The sequence below is a fragment of the Octopus bimaculoides genome, chromosome 11, assembly GCF_046866305.1.
Source record: "Octopus bimaculoides isolate indiv1 chromosome 11, ASM4686630v1, whole genome shotgun sequence".
Lineage (NCBI taxonomy): Eukaryota > Metazoa > Mollusca > Cephalopoda > Octopoda > Octopodidae > Octopus > Octopus bimaculoides.
The window spans coordinates 43151665-43166664 of record NC_142938.1 but is presented as its reverse complement, the minus strand read 5'-3'; the positions used below and the strand labels follow the sequence as shown (position 1 = coordinate 43166664).

At 37.9% G+C, this 15000-nt stretch overlaps 1 protein-coding gene across 6 annotated transcripts in view; it reads right to left on the bottom strand.

The window, feature by feature from the left end:
- LOC106878963 (major egg antigen) overlaps positions 1 to 15000 on the bottom strand; it is a 61803-nt gene that overhangs the window by 40956 nt on the left and 5847 nt on the right. The gene's annotated exons all lie outside the window — the stretch shown is intronic.

Sequence of the window (15000 nt, the reverse complement as noted above, 5' to 3'; positions counted from 1 at the left end):
GCCATCAAGGTACTATCTTCCTATGCGACAAGACGTTGTTGCACAAGCAATATACAACGTCATCCGAAAGAAAGACTGTCCTGGAATAAATATAGAGAATCCTCCTGTTATTGAATACGTACACAAACATCAACACAAGAAATACTGGTCGAACATTCCCATCAAAACATTTGTGAAGTGGAAGCATAATAGGTTGGATAATGTTGTTTGGGATAAACAAGTAAAATTATGTACTGACATAGAAGTCAGCCGTCCTGGTGATGTGAATATCTCTTTAAAAATCAAAGAGAAATAGGATAACTATGGAAACTGCTTCGAAATCTTCAGCTTCTATATCCAGATTATAAATTTACATTTATACCAACAATAATTGACGCATTTGATTTGTGAGTAAATGCCTAACTGACAGTCTGGATAAGCTTGGATTTTTCAGCAACAAAAATCAACCAGCTCGCACATTACAAACACAATCTGTAAGTGGAGCAGTAAAAATATGCAAGATTTTCCTCAAGTTTAAAATGTGACGTTGTTTTCTGCATTCCAATGACAGAGCTTTGTATCTTTGTTAGAAACCAGCTCCTTCCCCATTTGAAGAATTCAAAATAATTAAAAACAGAAGAGAACATACATACACGCATGCATACGTACATACATACACACACATATATGTATGTTGTATGTATGTATATGTGTGTGCGTATACATATATATATATACGTGTGTATGTGTGTGTGAGTGTGTAGTGCTTGCAAAAAAGATTAAAAAGTATATATTGGTATCAAGATAGTAACACATTCAATTCAATTTCAGGCCTCCCTCTCTCTCTCTCTCTCTCTCTCTCTCTCTCTCTCTCTCTCTCTCTCTCTCTCTCCCTCTCTCTCTCTCTCTCTCTCTCTCTCTCTCTCTCTCTCTCTCTCTCTCTCCACACACACACATACAGTCTAATTTTAGCAAGAAAGAAAAGCATTTGTACCAGTACATAAACGCAGTTTTCCACTTTCACATCACGTGTTACTGTGTCAATCGCTACACAAAAAGGCTAAGTACTGAGTTAAAAATAAAGTAAAACAATGAATTGTACTAATTTGCATTGAAATTTTTAAGGTATTCTTTAAATATAATAGGATTCTATTTCATGCAATCTTATTACATTAACAACGAAAATTTCTCACTGTATAGTTGTTTTGTTTGATTGACAAATGACCAACCAATTTCCCATTTTCAGAAACATTGAGAGTATAATTATGTATTGGACTCAGTCCCGAACGAATTCGTGAGTTTGCTAATCTAATATTATATTACGAAATATTACGAATTCTAATATTATAGACTAATACACACACACATTGCACATGTTCACATTAAACTGCCTAGTTTCATAATAACAGGATTTACCAAAAATACAAGAGTCATTATATCAATGGAATAAACCAGTCCATGGAAGGCTTGGTTTATTTAAGAATGTTTCCGTGCATGTAGTTGTTGTTCCGTGCATATAATTGTTGTTCCGTGCATATAGTTGTTATTAAGACAAAATGACACCCTCTTTATGTTCTGAGTTCAATACCCTTCGAAATCAACTTTTCTCTTCATACATTCGAGATCGATATAATAAACTAAAGCCCCACCCTCGCCTCCATAAAATTGCTGGCCTTGTGACTAGATAACACTCCATTATATTAAGACAGAATATTGGCGATGGATAAGCAGAATCGTAAAAGCGTCGGGAAAATGCCTTGCGTATTTGTTCTGTCTTCAAATTTGGCGAGATCAACTTTACCTTTCATCCCTCTGGGGTCAACATAATAAAGTATCAATCAAATACTACGAGTGATGTAATCGACTAACTCTGCGCTCAAAATTGCTGGCCTTATACCTTTTACTCTACACTTTTTTTAGTCAGGAAGAAAGGCGGCGTCCATGACATATTACAGGACGTCCGAAGCGGAAGGCATTAAAAAACCCAACCTGAGTTCTTGCAGAGCAGATTCTGTTAACTATGGAGCTGTCAAATTAGGATGCCAAATTGATGCAGGATTTGATCTGAGAACAAATACTTACATCTCTACTAATCTATTGCCTTGGATTTGTACATTTTTATCGACCCCAAAAGGATGGAAAGTAAAGTTTACTTCTACGAGAGTTGAACTCAGAGCACAGAGCTAGAGCATGTACTGCACACTAGGCTGGAGCAAGAAATGCAACTTTCGAAATTGGTAAGTAAGAATTGATATTTTGCTGCAAACTAGAGTTTAAAGAAAGGTATATAAAGAACTATGCGGTTAAATATGTTTTTCAGACTCCGCAGCGCAATTGAAAATTTAAAAATTCGCTATTTTTGGTCGGATTTGCGTGTGCGATTGGAGACGCTGTGTTTTTCTTGGATAGTAGTCTGGAGGATTTAGTACTCGGTTTAATACTTCCACTTGACTCTTAAGTGCTTCTAGCGGTGTCCAATTTGTTGTAAGTATTCGTGCCATGCCTCATGTCTGAGGATAACATCCTCCTTCCTCCCACCAGTGTCGGAAATCCTGAAAAGATTCATAAACATTGCTCCTCCTCTTTATTAAGGAGAAAACAAAAGACTTTGCGTCCATATAATTCTTATTACTTCGCTACGGTATTTGATAAGTTTACAATTTGTAGGGATGGGGCTTTCTGCAAGCCTTGATGGCGGCGTTCTTTGTCTAACCTGCTACGTAGCAGTTATGAGTGAAACTGGAGAAACTGGAATTTGAGTTTTAGCTGCACGTGGAATGGGGTGGCATTCGTGCAAGAAGATGACTTCAGTCACATACCTAACTACGTTCGATTGGTGAAGGAGAAGCACATGTGTTTCCAAGGCTAGTTTACATAAAACTGGCAGAAATCCGACCAAACTGACTGGAAGTGTCATGGTATCTGAGAAATGAGGAGATAATGAGTAACATGTGGAAGGGTAGTGGTAATATGGCAATGGTCAAGCGGCCAGATAGTTGCCATGTTAGCAATGGTTTTGTAGAGGCTGGATTTGGAGCCGAGAAAGAATTCAAGTGTTTAAAATGTCTGTATGTCTAAAAGATGAGTATAGGGGACGAAACAAATTCGTATTGAACATTACAAAAGATTCAGCTTCTGCCCAGGCAGCATCAGTCTGAGACGTATGTGAGAACCATAAGGAATTGCACGTACTGAAATTAGCGAGGACGATGACCTTAAAGAGGGAGCGGTTGTAACGTCTATTCTAGAAGACAATTGGTCAAAGTGATGTTACTATTTTGAGGAGTTAGTAGTGCTTGGAGTATGGCAGAAGAGGCAGACAATTACAGGAATCGAAAAAGAGTATTGGAAGCAGAATAACTGGCGGTATTCGTTACTGATACTTAGGTGTAAGAGATGAGTGGTGGGGTGAGTGGAATCTACGTATACCCAGACATCGCCTTTCAGAGTGAAGTTTATATATAGGGTGTATCCTGTACAGCAGAGATGGGTTATAGATAGGGAATGACAGACATATGTAAACAGAGAGGAACAGGACGTGTGGGTTGTGTGTTAGTACGTGCGCTGTATGGGGTTTATGTCGGATCGGAGTTCGCGGAAATTAGAGAAGAGGAGAAATTTCAAGTAGGTTTAGTGTTAATCTTGGCATCTAAGGAAGTGAAGAAAATATTGGTGTACCATGAGATCATGATAACAGTAATCACCGGCTGGGAACCTGTTTCGAATTCTTGTAATAGAGCGAACTCTGTTGAAGACACCCATGGGTCTGAAGTGGCATTAAACAGGCTGAGCAGCGTGATGGTCCTATTCACCCCCTACTCCCTCAAAGAGAGGACTCTTCTACGCCATGATTATTAGGACTTCATCAGATAACACAGTTCCAGACATGATGATCCAGAGTCAAACAACAATGCATCAACAGTGTCAAAAGCATGAAGTTAAGTATAAGTTAACACAACCAGGCAGTGAACCAGAAATAGCTTTCAATCACTTGAAATCTTTGAAGTGTAACGAGGAATGAAGTTTAGGAAGAGAAAAATCTGAAGTGTCAAAACTGAAATGTGACTTCTGAGAGAAACTGTACAGTATGTAGCTAACGCACGGAAGTGGGGACAGAATATATGAGAAATATTCGTAATCCTGGAGTACGCTACAGCTGACAGGAAGTGTGCTGGAGTGACCTTTCTTGGCACACGCTGCAATTATACTGTTTGACAGGCACTTTCTAAGAAAAGTCAGATGGATAGATACTATAAACGAACGACTCAGTTCGGGGTTTCTTACTCGAGACATTTGCTAATCTTAAACGCAAATCTAACGTTTTGTTGAAAATTTCCAAAGCGCCGGAGCACTGGAGCACTGGAGAGTGACACAAGAAATCAAGTTTACTGTGGAGAGTAACATTCAATATGGCCAAATAGGTGATCAGTACCGGCTGTCTGCATCAGGTTTGGGATGTTGGAAGTGAGAGCGATAGAGTAATACTTTGCTGGGTCGGAGAGAATATCTGGGGAGTGAGTAAAATACTGTAAAGTGTTTACAAAAATTGGTTTCAAATTTTGGGAAAAGGCCAGCAATTTCGGGGGGGGGGGAACGTCGGCTATACCGATCCCAGTGTTCTGCTGGTACTTATTTTAACGATCCCGAATGATGAAGGGCAAAGTCAACCCCAGCGGAATTCAAATTCAGAACGTAAAGACGAATGAAATGCCGCTAAGCATTTTCCCCGGAGTGCTAACAATTTTGCCAGCTCACCGCCTTCACAGTGTTTATGAATATTGAGACAGATTCATGTAAAGAGAGAATTTGGAGACGCGGAGTCTTTATCAAACGAGTTGTGTATTGTATTTCAAATAAACATGTTAGTGTACTCTATATGCATTTATAACAGGTGAATGTGTATTTGATAAGTGCACACATAACACTGTATACTTAATTTGTAATTAGTGAACGGTGCTTTAGGATGAAAGTCGGAGCAAATATTTAAAACATTAGGCTCAGCTCATGTATTTTGTTACCACTCTAGCTAAAAACAGGATAAATTGGGCATAAGAAAGGATGTGAACAACTTATGTATGATCTGAAGAAGGAACAAAGAACTTATTAAAACTGACTCTCTTCAAGCTGAGCCACTAATTACTGGTTCCGTTACAGAAATATGAAAAGCATTCTCTGGTAGGCAGTAAACTTATCCATTATAAACCAGTTTAGATTAGGTCGTATATCTTTCAGCTACATGCTAATTAACACTGGTGAAATCCTGATCTAACATGACGTTGCTGCCTAAATCGCCCGTTAGTAGCTTAGATTATACAACACAGCATATAATTAATTCAATCATTGCATGTTTTACTGGTTTACAATTCAAAACCTTGAGCCGCAGTGGGAATGGACACTCGGTGACGTTACTTTCCACGGACGTTTCAAATACATTCGCAGCTTGCTTATTTTTGGCATTAGTTGTTCGTTGTGGCAGAAAGTAAATTGTCAGAGACTTATTCCTTTTGGTAGCACTGTTGCTATCTGTAAGAACCTTGGATTCTGGATTTTATATTTTTTAGACATTGATAACGTTGATTGTTTTACGCTATAAATGACGACGGCATTAGGACTAGCTCTTTACCACGTTTGGTCCGCAGCCTGGTTACAATTTTCGGTCAAGACTGTTTTGTTTCACAAAAGCTATTAATTTACTTGGGAAAGCATGAACATTACAACATACCATTTCTATTATACTATCAGGTACGGAACGACAATCGCAAATGGATATAGACCGGATATTGTTGTTTGGGACAGAGGGGCAAAAATAAGTACCATCATAGAGGTTAGCTGCCCTGCCGATATAAATATCTCTTTGAAAATTAAAGAAAAAGAGGATATCTGTGAACAACTGCTTTGAAACCTCCAGCTTCTATATCCAGACTATGAATTCATATTCATACCAATAATAATTAGAGTACTAGGTTTTGTTAGTAAATGCTTAAAGGAGAATATGGATAAACTGGGATTTTCAGAAAGAGAAATTGACCGGCTGATTACAAGTCCAATCTGTGAGTGGAACAGAAAAATAGGCAAAACTTTTCTCAAGTTCCAAATGTGAATTTGTCTGTGTTAACTACATCCCAAAGATGGAGGCTTGTCTCTTTGTTGGAAACCGGCTCCCTCCTCAGTGGAAGATTTATAATAATTGAAAAATAGAAGAGACATACATACATACTATATATATATATATATATATATATATATATATATATATATATATATACACACATATAAATACATACAAACACACAAACCACACACACACACACACACACACACGCACATAGACCATATTTTGTGTGTACAGTTAGATTAGAAGTACAACTGACTGCTACTGTTGAGTTTAGAGTTCCACGTATATATATATATATATATATATATATATATATATATATATATATGTATGTATGTATGTATGTATGTATATACACACATACACACACATATAAATACATACAAACACACAAACACACACACACACACACACACACACACACACACACACACACACACATATATACATATATACACATATACACGTATACAGGGGTTGGACAAAATAATGGAAACACCTAGCATCATAGCATCATAATTTTGAAATATCTATAAAACCGTCAAAAGCTTGTTTATTTTTATGTTTTTTGATTTGTTATTAGTGTTGCTTAAGATGTTTTGCTAAAATTGCTGTTTCTTTTCAGATATCATCAGAAAAAGGTAATTAAAATTCATTAAAATGACAGATCTATCGGACTTTCAAAGAAGTCAAATTGTTGGTGCCTGTATGGCAGGAGCTAGCGTAACGAAAACAGCCGAAATGTTTGGTGTATCAAGAAGTACTGTCTCGAAAGTAATGACAGCCTTTGAGAAAGAGGGAAAAACCTCCTCGTCGAAACAAAGCTTAGGAAGAAAACCAAAACTTTCAGATAGGGACCATCGGACTCTTACACAAACTGTTAGAAAGGATCACAAAAGTACAGCTCCCATATTTACTGCAGAGCTTAATGACCACCTCGAGAACCCAGTTTCCACAAAAACTGTTCACCGGGAGCTGCACAAAGCCGGATTTCACGAGAAGGCTGCAATCAGAAAACCACTACTTTCAAAAACGAGCGTTGCAAAGCGTTTAGAGTGGAGTAAAAACATACAGAATTGGTCCCTAGAGCAGTGGAAGAATGTTATTTTCTTGGACGAGTCATCCTTTACCTTATTTCCGACCACCGGCCGAGTATACATGTGGGGACAGCCAAAAGAAGCATTTGACCCAGACTGCTTTCTTCCAACTGTTAAACATGGAGGAGGATCTATGATGATCTGGGGGGGGGGGGGGCTATATCTTGGAAATTCATGACAGAATTGATAGTCAAGACTATTTAAGCATTTTATCTGATCAAATTCATCCTATGGTTGCGGAACTGTTTCCGCAGAGAAACGCAATCTTTCAGAATGATAATGCACCAATTCACAAAGCTAAAGTTGTTACTGAATGGCACGAGGAACATTCTAGTGAAGTTGAACATCTTATCTGGCCACCACAGTCCCTAGATCTCAATATTATTGAACATTTGTGGTGCATTTTAGAAAAACAAGTAAAGAGTTGATATCCTCCATCATCATCACTACAAGAACTAGAGACTGTTTTAGCTGAAGAATGGACAAAAATTCCTTTGGAAACAATTCAAACTTTGTATGAGTCCATACCTCGTAAAATTCAAGCTGTAATTACTGCCAAAGGTGGTCCTGCTACGTATTAAAATAAATTTGTTTGAAATTTTAAGGTGTTTCCATTATTTTGTCCAGCCTCTGTATATACATACGTATATATGCAGGTATATATATGTATCTGTATATACATGTATGCAATATACGTGTGTGTCTGTGTGTCTGTGTGTGTCTGTGTGTGAGCATGCGTACGTGCGTGCGTGTGTATGTATGGTTGTGTGTGTGTGTGTGTGTGTGTGTGTCCGCGCGCGAATATTTAGGCTCGCTTACTAAAATAGATTGGATATTTAAACCAGATGTTTTTTCTCTGGCCAGAAAAAGATCGTCTGGTTTCAGCGTTTAATGTTTCTTACCCACTCATCAGCGATTGGTTACTCATTTTACTGGCCACTGAGAATTAGTAGCTTATACTTATTTATAGTACATACAAAAACTGATGATTGCCAAAATTGTTAGAGCGTCGGACAAAATGCCTTGCAATATTTGTCCTTGCTCTTTACACTTAAATCCTGCCGAAGTCAACTTTGACACCTTCTGACGGCAAATACAAGACCAATGTCATTGACTGTCTCTTCCTCACAAATCTCTGCCTTGTGTCGATGTGAAACGGTCATTTACAGTATAGACAAACTGTCTTAAATTGCCTCATAGTGCAATCATTGGCAGCGAGAATTGATTAACCGAAGCCTACGTAGCTTTTTGCAATAATTGGTATGAAAGGAAACTTATGTTAAGTACTCTCGCCATCAGAAGTTCATATTCTAATTATGCTATATGTTTTTGTTCTCTCTCAGACCGAGGAAAGAAGATCGACTTCAATAGTTTTAGCAATTCTTACCACCTCATCAGAGATCGGGTGTTTATTTCCTAAAAACACACAAAATAAGTATAATCTGTATCTCAATTTATGCAAAACTCCGCATAGTTTTTCTAATATATAGGTATGTGTGTGTGCACGCATGTGCATATGTGTAGAAATATATATGTGTGTATGTGTGCATGTATATATGTGTGTGTGTTTGCGCGCGTGTGTGATGTGTGGGTTTGTATATATGTACGTATATGTATATGTATATACGTACATGTACACACGTGTATGGATAGATGCATAGATAGACAGACAGACAGACACATACATACAAACATACATACCTACATACATACATACGTACATACATGATGTTGTAGCTAGGACACTATATCAGGAAATCTGTCGGAAGAATAACCCCGAGGACACAGAAATAAGAACCCACAGTATGGTAAAAGCCACAGCCACACAATAAAAAGGAGTACTGGTGGAATATCCCAGTGAAAACCTCAATTTGCACAACAGACCTGATACAATGAATTGGGATAGAGAAGAGAAACTGTGCACAGTTGTGGAAATTAGCTGCCCAGTGGATGTTAACATAATGCTGAAGATCAGTGAAAAAGACAATACCTATGCTGAACTTTTGAGAAATCTGCAATTACTCTATCCAGATAACAAGTTCAGGTTTTTGCCTGTAATGAGGCACTGAGATATGTAGCACACTACCTAAATACCAATCTTGAGAAATTAGGCTTCTCAAAACCAGAAAGGAAAAAGCTGATTCGAAGGCTACCGATCCAATCCATCACTCGGACTGTAAAAATCTGTAAAACTTTCCAGAGGTTTATCATTTAAGTATATATGAGCATGTCTAAATATGCAACTATATGCATGAGAAGACATACATAAGACAAAACAGACAAATCTGTGCGTATACATACATACATACATACATACATACATACATACTTACATACATACATATATACATACATTCATACATGCATACACAAACACAAAAATACCCTCTTGTTGATGTTGAAATTTAAATGAAGGGGCCTTGGATCTAGGTTAGAGACCGGCTCTTTCTCTGTTGGCAAGAAATCTTGAAATAGAAATGAATAATGACATACATGCACGCATGCATCCATGAATCCTTATATATATATATATATATATATATATATATATATATATATATATATATATGTGTGTTTGTATGTCTGCCTATTCGTGTCTGTATTTATGTAAAACCGTCGTTTCGTATAAAAACGTGATTCGACAAATATAGATGATAGAATATCCACCAAACTGAGTATATATCAGGGAGATATACTCGACAAAATCCTTTGAAGGCAGAGCCCCAGCGTAGCCTTTGTCAAATGACTGAAACCAACATCGGAATAGAAACGAGGGTACATAGAAAAACACACGTATACAAACTTACATACGAAAATTTTCACGCATGCGCAGGAAGGGTAGTGTCCCCTTCCTCTCAAAGGATTTTGTCCACGCAGCATTAGTTTCAGCAGGAAATAATAAAGTCGGATACATTTTGAACACACCTCGTACATTACGTATTAAAAAATCGCAGTTTGAAGCCATTGAGGAAAATGTAATGATGTGCGAAACATTCCAGAAATTTAGCTTGTAGAATGTGCACGGGCACATATGTAAATGAACAAAAATATTGTTTCCATTTATACATACATACATATATACATACATACATACATGCATGCATACATACATACATACATATATACATATGTACATACATACATACTTACGTAGACACACGCACACATACATACATGCATACATACATACATACATACATACATACATACATACATGCATGCATACATACATACATATTTACATATATACATGCATGCATACATACATGGTGGAAGTCAACTCGCAACTGAGTAAAACGACTTCCCAAACGCACTAAGTCCGTGAAAACGTTCAGAGAGTCCAAGATGTTCTTATGCGTGAATTTGTATGAACTGGATAAAGTATTGTAGAATACTGACTCGACTTTTCAGCGCAGTAGCTATAAAACCAGTGGCGATTAACCTATAGTTGGGACCCTAACTGGTGCTACTACACAGGGTCAGAGTAGACCTGAGAACAATAGTGGCTTAGAGGTGATTCTACACTCCTCAATCTCGGAACTTCCGTACCATGGTCGAACTTCCGGATGCAGTTTAAAGTAATACCTGGGATATTAACAACTTTAAAAAAACAAGGAACACTCCAATAAAAACAGCAAACTGGTGCAAACATAACAGAAAATATTTTTCTGTGGGAGAGGGCACAAAAGTTATACACTGTTGTAGAGGTGAGATACCCAGCGGATATGAATATACAATCAAAAATAGAAGAAAACGTGAACATTTATAGTGAATTAATGTGAAACTTAGAGCTCTTGTACCCTAGCTATTTGTACATACAACCATAGAAACATTAGACTATGTACCAACAACTTTACACAAAACCCTAGAAATACTAGGTTTTTCGAAGAAAGAACAAAGGAAACTGATGCAGATTCTCCAAATCCAATCTATTCTTTTCTACTCTAGGCACAAGGCACGAAATTTTTATGGGAGGGGGCCAGCCGACTAGATCGAGCCCAGTACGCAACTGGTTCTTAAGGATGAAAGGCAAAGTCGACCTCGGCGGAATTTGAACTCACAACGTAAAGACAGATGATCTACCGCTAAGCATTTCGCCCGGTGTGCCAGCTCACCGCCTTTCCAAATCCAATCTATTAGCGTCACTGTGAAGATTTGTAAGACATTCCAAAGATTCTCCATCTGAGATTCTTTAGATGAATAGACGCGCACACTTGGAAATGTACATCGACAGTTCAAGCAACACACCAACTCAACTACATATTTAGAAACACCGGGAACTCTCTTAACTCAAAAGTCTTGTCGTTTTGTTAGCAACCGGCCTGAACTCTCTCAAGAACTTAAATAACATTCAAAAGGAAAACATACATACATACATACATACATACATGCATACATACATACATACATGCATACATACATACATAGAGGTTGAGAACGTCATCTATGAGGGATCCACCAATAAGGAGAGAACAAGTAATGAGTACCTGCTTAATTCATAAGCTATAAATGATCACATTCTGAAAATTTAACGGGTAAGGGACAAAATAAGATGCTTTCCTTCACAGCCTTGCTACCAAGTTGGCGTCCGGTCAAAATTAACTCTAAATTATAAAGAGAAAAAGAAAGTATGCTTGCAAACACATTCATGCTTACATACATAACACACAGCCACACACACGCATACATTCATACAAACATACATATACAATAATACATACATACATTCACACGTGCAAACACACACACACACACACACACACACACACACACACACACACACAACCACACACACATTCATACATAAATACATGCGTGTTATGTTTGAATAGAGCAGTGAACTAAATTCTTTATTGTATAAGTCTTCGTCAACGTTTTCTGTTCACAATGCAAATGACGCCAAGCTCCGAAAGATATATACGAATAATAATATTCTAAGTCACTCAATCGACTCCACTATTTTCTTATACAAACTGTACTCCAGACAATAGGAATCGTGTGGGTGATTGGCAAAAAGGGTTAGGGTGAGTGGTCCTACTCTATGCATGCGCCTGTAGATTGGAGAACAGCTGTTGGGCAGAGGGCTTGTGTCTTTGGCGACCAGGGTGAACCTGGAACCGTGGGGCTACTTGATTAAACCTACTCAGATGTTTCCCCGTATCAGGAGGACTACATCATTTATGTGTTCCCATATTGTGTACACTATGGAGACTTTTATCACTTTTCACCTTCTTTTCTCTTTCTTTCCTTTCATCTTTTATATAAAACCTACACGCAAATTGTAAACTGTCCTTGTAATGTCCACCTCATCTGATGTCCCTGTGGCAAATAAAAGAAGCCATCATCATCATCGTCGACGTCGCCGTCGTTATTATTTTGCTCTATGTCCTACATGAACTGAACATAATTACATGTTATTGAAATCTGCTCGAAAATAGAACTGCAGATATTGTTTGCCTGAACGGATGACTGCTTTAATGTTTCCAATGGGTGATTGCAACTTTCTCCTATGTATTTTAAATGCAATATAGGAATAGATAGACAGACACTTTGGCACACACACACACACACACACATATATATATTATGTTCTTTTGTTCTTCATATACGTTTCAGCCGAAATGATGTGGCCATGCTGGAGTCAGTTGCTGATATATATATGTATATGTGTGTGTATATATATATGAATTAGCTTATGAATTAAGCAGGTACTCATTATATATATATATATATATATATATATATATATATATATATATATATACAGAGAGAGAGAGGAGAGCAAGATAGATTCTCATGAATATCATCCTACACACAATCATAATCTACAGACCAAAAGGGTACGTTCTGGTCAATATACACATAAGAAGATATATATGTAAGTCATGGTTTCTAACTTAGGCGCAAGGGCAACAATTTTTGAGATGAGAAGGTAAGTCGATCGATACCATCGACCTTTGTAGATGACTGATCCTGTACTTTATTGACTCACCCCAAGAAGGGGCGAAAGTTGAATTTGACCTCTACGGGATTTGAACTCAGGAAGAAATACGGCAAAGCGTTTTCCCGACGTTCTGCCAGCTCACCTTCATTACGCATGTAATTAATAAAACGTAATCAAGGTCTCTAGAAAAAAATTTCAAGCCAGAACAAGTCTAAATAGGGCCTCAAAGAATTTCCTCTCCAAATCCAAGGGAGTTATCAGTAATTTTTTTGTTTTTTAATGAGGGTCTTGTCATATACTCACATGGGTTCTCCTTGGATGTCACTGCTCTGGACTGAGATACCGGCTAAATTACCCTCTGTTAGGTCCTGAATGTGATGGTTGTGGCATTGGCCATTGATCATAGGTGTGTTCAACTGGAGTTGGTCCAGGATTGAATAACAGAGGACAACGACGAACATATTTGTGAGGAAATTCCGGAGAGTTTAGTTGTGGGAAGGAATGACTTAGCAAATGGTTTTGGTTGCAGGAACTTGGGGGAGATACGGTAAGAATGATGAGTTGTATCATGTCGGGAGAAGTTTGGGGTAAACAGCAGCTTTGCTACTTCAGAGCAGGAACAGTAGTAGTAGTAGTAGTAGTAGTAGTAGTAGTAGTAGTAGTAGTAGTAGTAGTAGCAGCAGTAGTAGTAGCAGCAGCAGCAGTAGCAGCAGCAGCAGTAGTAGTAGTAGTAGTAGTAGTTGTAGTAGTAGTAGTAGTAGTAGTAGTAGTAGCAGCAGCAGCAGCAGCAGCAGCAGCAGCAGCAGAAGCAGCAGTAGTAGTAGTAGTAGTAGTAGCAGCAGCAGCAGCAGCAGCAGCAGCAGCAGCAGCAGAAGCAGCAGTAGTAGTAGTAGTAGTAGTAGTAGTAGTAGTAGAAACTTTACATCTATCAGCGTGGTTGTAGCATGTTGATGAACGAGTCTTTACCAAAACAGTAGGATGGATTTCTTTTTTTGCTTATTATTAAATAATGTTTATTAAGTTTATGTCTAACTACAGCAATGTCATCATAGATACGAGAGCAAATACTACTCCAACATGGGTTTCAGTTTTGTAGAAGACTCAGCGTTTGATTAATGACGAAGTATCTTCTGATCCAGTGTATGAAGTCTTTTCTGATGCTTCAAATTTGAATATCCATGAGAGATCGTCAAACATCGTGAGGATTACCAAAGGGTACGTTCTGGTCAATATACACATAAAAAGATATTCAGGGACCTTTTGAGCGGGATGGACTACTCGATCTGAAGAAAATTCTAACTGGGCTCCACCTGCAAGGTCATGCGTTGTTTATCTTGATATGAGATCACCATGTCGTACACATATGGTTGTGATGCATGCGATGTGCCTGGTGTATCTTTATCAGACGCATAATTAGGATGGGTATACTGGGCTTCGTATATTTGTATCCCAGTGTCACTTTGATGGCATGCACTGCTTTCTCGATAATAATAACAACGTTATGGCCAAAGGCATCAGTTGCGCACTGTGATTGTACCCATATCACAAAAGGTCTAGTATCTTGTTGCAAGTAAGTACTGTCCTAAACAGTGGTTGCACTGTAAAACGCTGATGTTTCATTAACTTAGAGACGTATGGGCTTTGTTAAGCTGACTATATGCTCTATATGAAGATAAGAATATTAGTTGTACCCATATGGCTCAATTGATAATAGGACATGCAGATATTACAATCACATATTTAGACACCTATTCCAAGTAGTTTATATAGAAAGGTGCTTGACATATGCTTGATAGGACTGACTGCACTGTATCGATATTGGTAATTAATTTATCGACTCGACTGATAAATGATCTGATGGAGTT